Source organism: Electrona antarctica (assembly GCF_951216825.1).
Source record: "Electrona antarctica genome assembly, chromosome: 10".
In the NCBI taxonomy this organism is placed as follows: domain Eukaryota; kingdom Metazoa; phylum Chordata; class Actinopteri; order Myctophiformes; family Myctophidae; genus Electrona; species Electrona antarctica.
This window is the reverse complement of record NC_136791.1, coordinates 23,738,744-23,746,889: the sequence shown is the minus strand read 5'-3', so window position 1 is coordinate 23,746,889 and position 8,146 is coordinate 23,738,744.

Sequence of the window (8,146 nt, the reverse complement as noted above, 5' to 3'; positions counted from 1 at the left end):
CAGCTGGGAAAAGAGACAGTGGCTGACAACACAATGGAACAATGCGTTAAATACCCAAGCCGAGAGACTCCTCCCATTGCAGATCCTGGCCAATGAGAGTGTGCCCAGCGTCCTACACTGCCTAGTAACATTTTTTGGGGGGGTCCATTGCCTCCATTGTACACGCCACGGACAGTACGTGCGGCGACGCCGACCCTCCTCCACACAGTCGACTCCACACCAACCAACCCCCACCAGCACAATGCTCTCTCTCTCTCTCGCGCACTGTCGCACATAGTACTTCAAAGGGGTTTTATTGGCATGAGAAAACATAGAAAGCATTCGTTTTCACACTGCCAAAGAAAGCAGACATGAAACAAAGCAAACAAATCTATCACACACACTTTGAAGAACTATACCCCCCACTCCAGTCCAAACTACTCCGAGTCGGTGTCCTAAATCCAAACCGAACCAAACTAGTAGGCTACCCAACAGCAGCTCCAGTTTTTACAAAGTGCGTCAAACAATGTTTCTCAACACTTTTTGTCGTCATTAATAGGCTACCCACTGACATCTAGAAAATTACTTTCATACTTTCATGTCAACTGTCAAAATGTAATCATCGGGAACATCTAGAACTGAACAGTGCACCACAATCAGCTTTTGCTTTATTTGCTTGTCTTTGCAAACTGCTAACAAACTATTCAATCACGTATAGCCTACTTGACTGCTTCAAAGCTGGGCCATTCATGTTTGACAGATCTGTGCGCATTGCAATGACGTGTAGGCTACAATACAGTAGCACAATATTATGTATGTATCCAAAATGCCATTATTTAGGAATGACGATGAATTGACCACTCGATATTGTCCACTCGATATAAGGAAGGTATTAAGTTATTATAATGAATTGAACATGGTGGGTCCTATTGTAAACAAGTGTAATACGTCATGGTGTCGTCCACAGTTAACAGTTTTGTATTGAGTTGTGCTTGAAATGTACTGTAATTCTCCAAACTGTTAATACATTCAATCAATCAATCAAGGTAGGCTGCCTACAGGTTAATACAAAAAACTGCAAAAAAAAAGGGGGGGGGGGGGGTTCATGGAGGCTGACTATATTGAATTAATAATTTAACTGAAAATGCTAAGATTCCTGGACATTTGCATGCATGCATGTCCAGTGGACATTGCAACATTTCTGCAGTAGGCTTAGGGTGAATCCAGGACGGCTGGCCAATGTGTTGAGTACGTGCGTGCATGCACGGACCCCAGTGTTAGAGTCCGGTTACAGTTTAGCACCCCAGGCCATAACTCACCATGACACGTAGCCTATCCGTTTGAGTAGTGAGCATGTTCTGGCAGTGGCTGCTCAAACAAAAGTTTTCCCAATGATGACTGACTTGGCCTATACAGTGGAAAATTCCAATGCTCCCCCAAAATTGATTTACTTAGAGAAGTAGGCTATTTACAAGTCATGTCATTATTGCACAAATGTATGCATGCAAACTGAAGAAATGCACTCCTCAATGTCAATCATCAGTTTTTAATGACAAAGATGAAGAAGCCCTGCAGTAAATACAAACAAACACTATGCCAGTTTTCAGTTTATGGTCTATTATAAAAAATGGATTAGGCCTTCCTACAAAGTAAGCCTACAAGAAAATACTAGGCTATGTACAATTGTAAATGCTATGTTGTTGTTTTTCAGTCCTCGTCTCTAGATGATTTGTTTTGTTTTACTGTAACCAAAATTATGCAAAATAACAAGAAAGAAATCAAGTCAGACTCAAAATGCAGTAAATAGTAAAAACCTGCCAATGAATCCCTCAAAGGTGTAATACAATGCATCGCCAGGAGATGGAGTCAGTGAATCACCTACTGTGTGTGTGTGTGTGTGTGTGTGTGTGTGTGTGTGTGTGTGTGTGTGTGTGTGTGTGTGTGTGTGTGTGTGTGTGTGTGTGTGTGTGTGTGTGTGTGTGTGTGTGTGTGTGTGTGTGTGTGTGTGTGTGTGTGTTTATACGTAAATACTCTACTTTATACATACATTTATTATTCATCCACAGGCTTTGGCTTTCCCTAAGGCAGTTAATTACAAAAAGCCTTGCATCGATTCAGTACATGTTACATTTTGTAATAAGTGCTATCAATGCGCCTTGCCTTCTCTGTTCACTTGACTTCATAGCATGCTTTTTTTCAATCTGGAGATGGAATGGGAGATCTCTCACGTTGGCTTGAATAGTTTTGTCTGGGGTAAAAGCTAATTTAGTTAATGAAAAAATGTGGGAGATATTCAGGGTCAGTGTCATTATCATTTCAAGCTTTTGCCTCGATTACGAATTTACGATCAATGAAGGATTACTTAAAAATATATAGTGAAAACATCTGATCTACAAGTTCACAATGCCTCATGATGCAATGCATTGCAGTGATTTGTGTGTTGTTGTTTTTTGATTGATTGAAATATGTATTAACAGTTTGCAGAATTACAGTACATTTCAAGCACATCTCAATACAAAGACTGTTAACTGTGAGTGGATGACCCAATAAAGCATTACACTTGTTTACAAGATGGTCCACCTTGTTCAATTCATCCAAACACTTAGAGACGTACAAATAGACACTTCTATATAGCCAAAGAACAGAAAAGGAATTAATCATAAAATGCATCATTGTAATACAGTGGTAAGTGGTTAACCAGACAAATCCATTAATTCGATTATAAGAAATCCATTATGTTTTCATGTCGATTTGTTGATATAAAAAGGTAATTCGATTAACCTACATGAGCAACATTAAGTCGGTTATTGGTGCTAAATATTGGTTTTGAACTTTTTATATATTTTCGGTTAATTGCCCAGCTGAGCCTTAGGCAAATCATTAATTGTAACCTGTCATACAAAAGAGCTAATACAATGTGACAGCTCTTGTGTTCTACAATTCAAATGGGGCCTAGGAGAGCTGTTAGGCTAGTCTGCCTCGGGCTATGTAAGACATGAATAATACATTTATCACCAAATGGTTGCTTAAGTATGGACCCAACCCCTGCCTCCCCCCCACAGGAACTTACATTAATCAGAGGTGCTTGGTAGTAAAACACAGAGTAATTTGTCTCACAGTGGTATGGAGATAATGAGGGAAACCAATTATGAACCACGTCGTTTAAGGAGAATACGTGAAGTAATCCAAGATTTTTACTCCTCAGAAAATGTTCAAAACCAAACTGAAATAAGCCCTTTTATTGGAAAAAATACTAAGTATTGTGAATAATCTTAACACAAATTTTCTCTAATGGGGTCCCTATTCAGATACCACCAAAGAGCGACACATCAATGTGGAAAATGTTTGAGGACCACTGGTCAGTAGTATTTCTGCCATGTTCTTTGTTTCGCCTCCTGTAGGTATTAAATACACTGACTAAACCAGTGGTTCCCAAACTCTTTCATGTCAAGGACCCTCAAAATGACACTAATTATCCCGCAGACCCCCATTTGAAAAGATATGCCAGGGACCCCCATAAGAGAAGATTTTTACGGCTCTAGCAGTGATTCTCAGCCCGTTTAATTTCAAGGACCCCCAGTTTGACATGCATTAGTCTACGGACCCCCATTTAATGGCATTTATATCTCTGGGACCCCCAATTTAGATTGTAAAATCAATGTTAATTTAACTCTGAGATAACTCTGAGACAAATGTTCCATTTGTACACTCTTAGAATTACAGACCCGGCCATAAGGGTCCATTTGGTTCCAAACTATCATTTAGCTGGGGATCCCCTGGAACTCCCTCAGTAACCCCTGGTGGTCCCTGGACCCCACTTTGGGAACCACTGGACTAAACAAACAGGGTCAATTAACAGGTGAATCCAGGATTCACTTTAAAGAAAATTCAGTCGTAACTAAAAACGGTCTTCTCTCTCAAACTTCCTGGCTGCTCACACGGCATCATTTCCAAATTAATTAATTAGTCAAACTGGTAACAACACGTTATTTATTCTTATAAAGGAAGTACAGTAACAGTAGACAGTTCCACAGTGAACAATTTATTGTTTTAGGTTCAAGCTTGCTTGCACATTTCAGCTATAGCTATAACAGTGGAACGTCCTCGAAATGAAAGCATTCTGCACTTTCTTGCCGGAATGAGGGTCATCGGAGTTGATGTAGTCCCAAACGTTTAATCTCTTAATATTTTATTTATTTATTATTGTTGGGTCCAAACCGCCCCAATGCAACTCCTTGCAACAAAACAGTTTTACTTTTAAGGACATGTCACACCAATGCATCCTTGCAACTGCCATTGGGGATAATGGTTTTATGCAACTACTCTTACATGTAGCTTACCGGTACGTATGATTCTTGATGACTATTTTTTTGTGTTTGATATATTACAATGTTTTTGTTCTTGCTTACTGTAAATCGCTCTGGATTAAGATTTGTGTCCAGGTAGCTCAGTCGGTAGAGTACCTGAAGTCGTGCGGAAAGTACTGGGAGCTGATGGTAGGTGTTGCGCTCCACCTCAGCAATCCATCTCCCAGGGGTCTAGCCAGCGCATTGAAACTGGGATAGACTCCCGCACCCTGACTGATACCGACAATAAGCCTATCTGATTTACTTACTTACTGGATTAAGAGCATCTGCTAAATGCCTAAATTGTATTTGCAACCGTTTGGTTGCAAGGAGTTGCATGGCGAATCATTGGTGCGGTTTGGGCCTTAAGAGTAGTAATAGAGTAAAATAGCCTAAATGTGTCACTGGTAGGTCTTTTGTCTATTTTCCTGAATGATGTGAATTTAGTTGACTCTCAGTGTGGTCCTAGAGTCTTTCTCCAAGTAAGGCTGGTGAGAGTGATGGTTCAGCCGAGTCGCGAACGTGCAGAACGAGATGACACCAGGCAATATCACACAAGTTCTGAAGGTCATTAAACTCATGGACAATACATTATCTAGCAATTGTCACTTAATGTGACTAGGTGTTATGAATCATAAGAGATATAGTAATGAACAGAAAGTGACAAGTACACACGTCATGTTTACTACTTGGATGAGTTGTACTTAAAACAATTGCATCTCGTATCTTTGGGCATACAGTGTCTGATAAAAGTATATCAGTATGCTAACGTGGATGAGAGTGAATCAGCACAAAGTGACCACAGGGTCACAACTCACAAGTATCAAATGCATACATAGATGAGAGTGAATCAGTGCAAACAGATAAGGTTTAGGCAGGCCAAGCCTAAAATCATAACACTGAATATGTAATGTATGCATACAGAACAATGGAGTGTAATCCATTATTAGTAGTACAGTATACAGAATGATGAGTTTGTTACGGTAAAATGTGATGTTGTGTATCACATTTTAAATGTACTGTCACTGCAAAGGGTTCATTCTAAGGCTAAAAAAAAGGAAAAACATATTCATTACATCTTGTTGCCCATCCATCCAGGTTGTTTAATAGAGCAGTCACAATCTATAATAATGATCGGTGGAATAATTGTGGTCCAGTTTTCATTCAATAGGCAGCTTCACCCCATTTGACTTCATTTGGAAAAAAAAGTAGTGCTTTGACATTCTACTTTGTTTTTATATACAATTACACTAGAGAGACCTGAGTCCCAGCAGCCCAGCAGACATGAATCTCTTTCAGAAAGTTCAGGTTGCCCATAATGCACTCCGAGATATCCATATCCTGGAACATGACAAGACAAATGGCACACTTTCCAAATGCATAGTTTACATAACATGTGGTTTTATTTTGAAAATGAGGCTTTAAAAGTTTGATATCGTCTTCTTTACTGGGCCACCACTTCCAGCTCATGGAAGAATGTTCTCAACAGTTACGACAAAAAGTAATTCCAGGGTCGGTTTGGTTTGTGCTCATAAAACAAAACAGATGTAATAAATGTCACACTACGGATGATACTGCGCTTCTTTTTCCCCCGTAACAGAACACTTTTAGCCCATTATGTCCCCCCCAAAAAGTGGCCTTTAAAGAATCGATCTAATGCAAGCCCCAGCCAACAGCGTAGAGTCCAATTACTCCACATTAAGCCTAAATGCACGTCTAAATCCAAAGTTGCTGTGTAAAGTGTTGGTGCTTTGATAGAGAACAGCAGATCTCAGCAGGATTTTCCAAACATCACGGTTTCTCCTGTCCCCTGTGGGAGTGAAGATCCTTTTCTGCCTCCCTTAGCAATAAATCAAACCCTAAATGGAACACTGTCCCAACTCCAACTTCGGGGAGACACAGACGCAGACACACATAATGGCAAAGATAGACACTGTTCTCTGCTCTGTCTGTGCTAAAGGGCTTTCAGATAAAGATGCAGCTCAAATGACTGAGGTGCTGCAGGGTGCCAACACATTTAGAGATGTACTGAAACTTTAGTCTCCTTTTAGGGGAGAAAAAAAAGAAGCCTGTCATAGCTGCTGTCACAGCTTGGTTGGCAGCTTGGTTGGTTGGTTTGATGAAACGTGAGAAAAACATGATATATAATGCTGATATCACAGCATTGTTCGCACTAAAGTGGTCCAAGTGGACTCACACATTTTGTGAGTCCACTATTTAAAACGCATACGGTAATTTGATGTGTTGCTATGGTTACAGATGAAGAAACTCACACTCACTGAATTAAGGCAATGTTGAACTGTTGGTAGAAATTGGGTTGTATAGGCCTACTACCGCTGCCAGGTCAGGAAATATGTCCAAATATTGTCGATAATCTTTATCTGTTGCTTCTGTGACAAAATCTCAAAATCACATATGAAAGCTGCTAATGTATTTATCCTCGTACTCGTTTTTGTATTTATCCTCGTACTCGTTTTGGTCAAAATGTAATTATTAGTGAACAAAATTCTGTAGCAGTGAGGCTGCAAGCCAAACAAAACAACAATAAAATAGAAAAACAAACTGCGTGGGTAGAGAAGGCTGTCTGGGATTTGGAAGGCTGCCCGTTCGCCCACCTTGTGACACTGTCACTGAGCAAGACACTTAACCTCATAACTGCTGCCCGATGGCCTTATCCCACTGGTTCCCACTGGCTTGAGTAAAAATCCCATTTCTTACTACATTAAAAAAAACAATACCGTAATATTTAAAAAGATTTCCTCCGGGGAGGAGTTATTAATGGCAATCACTACTCCTATGATGGATACATGCAGTGGAAAAAAATCCTCTATGTGCAAATGTACTCTGGCAAAACCCCAAACAACAAATCTGTAGCGGTCTTAGGCTACTGTATAAGTTTAGTGATTCTCAAACAATTTCATCTACAAGATCACAATAACATGCGGCACCTTGTGAGCTTGTAGATCTGCAGTTTTTGAATAGCCATTAGCCAACATATAAAATAGGGTTAAAGTGATTAAAGTGGTCCATGCATGGGACCCCATGGAAAAACCTTAAATGAGCCTGACACAGATGACAGCAGTGATATTATGTGTAATTCCATGAGTAATGTATTACAGAGCTGACTTACCATCACGTCTTCAGGGAGATGGAAGGGGTGAAGAGAGTATTAGGCTGTGGGAGAGCTGGCAGTCAACGCATGCACAGATGAACAGCAAAGTGGCCACCAATTATACTGACATGGCTGAGCAGGGATGTGTCAGCAATAGCATACTGGCTCTCGCCATTCAGTGGCACTACAGACTGTTAAGAAGAATGGGCTAATGTGTTTTTGGTTTTGGTTTAAATTAGTTTCTGTTCTACTTGTCATGTCTCCCCAAACAGCCATTAGAACTGTATGGAGCTGAAATGACATGGCTGCATGGTACTCAAAGCAAAGCATTACCAGCTATATGGTCAGCCTGCTTTGGACAATGTTTATGTTATTAGCACTAACCCTGACCCATAGGCCTTTAAGGTAAGACTTTAATCGTTTCACAAATTCTCTTGGCTTTGGAGAACAGAATTGGGGCTGTTCCCACAACAGAGTATGGTATGTTAAGGATAACTTATTCTAATGCTATGAACCAGAGCTAGGCTGAGGTATAAGCAATCACACCTGGCCTGAGGCAAAATAATTAGACACAGAGCTGTGTGTGATAGACACACCTGTTGTGCATCAAAACGAATCGATGCAGATAGCCTAAATCAAACCATATTCTGGATGGGGAATTAAAGATCATAGGTCACCTATACCAAAAATAACATTAACAGACCGTAGA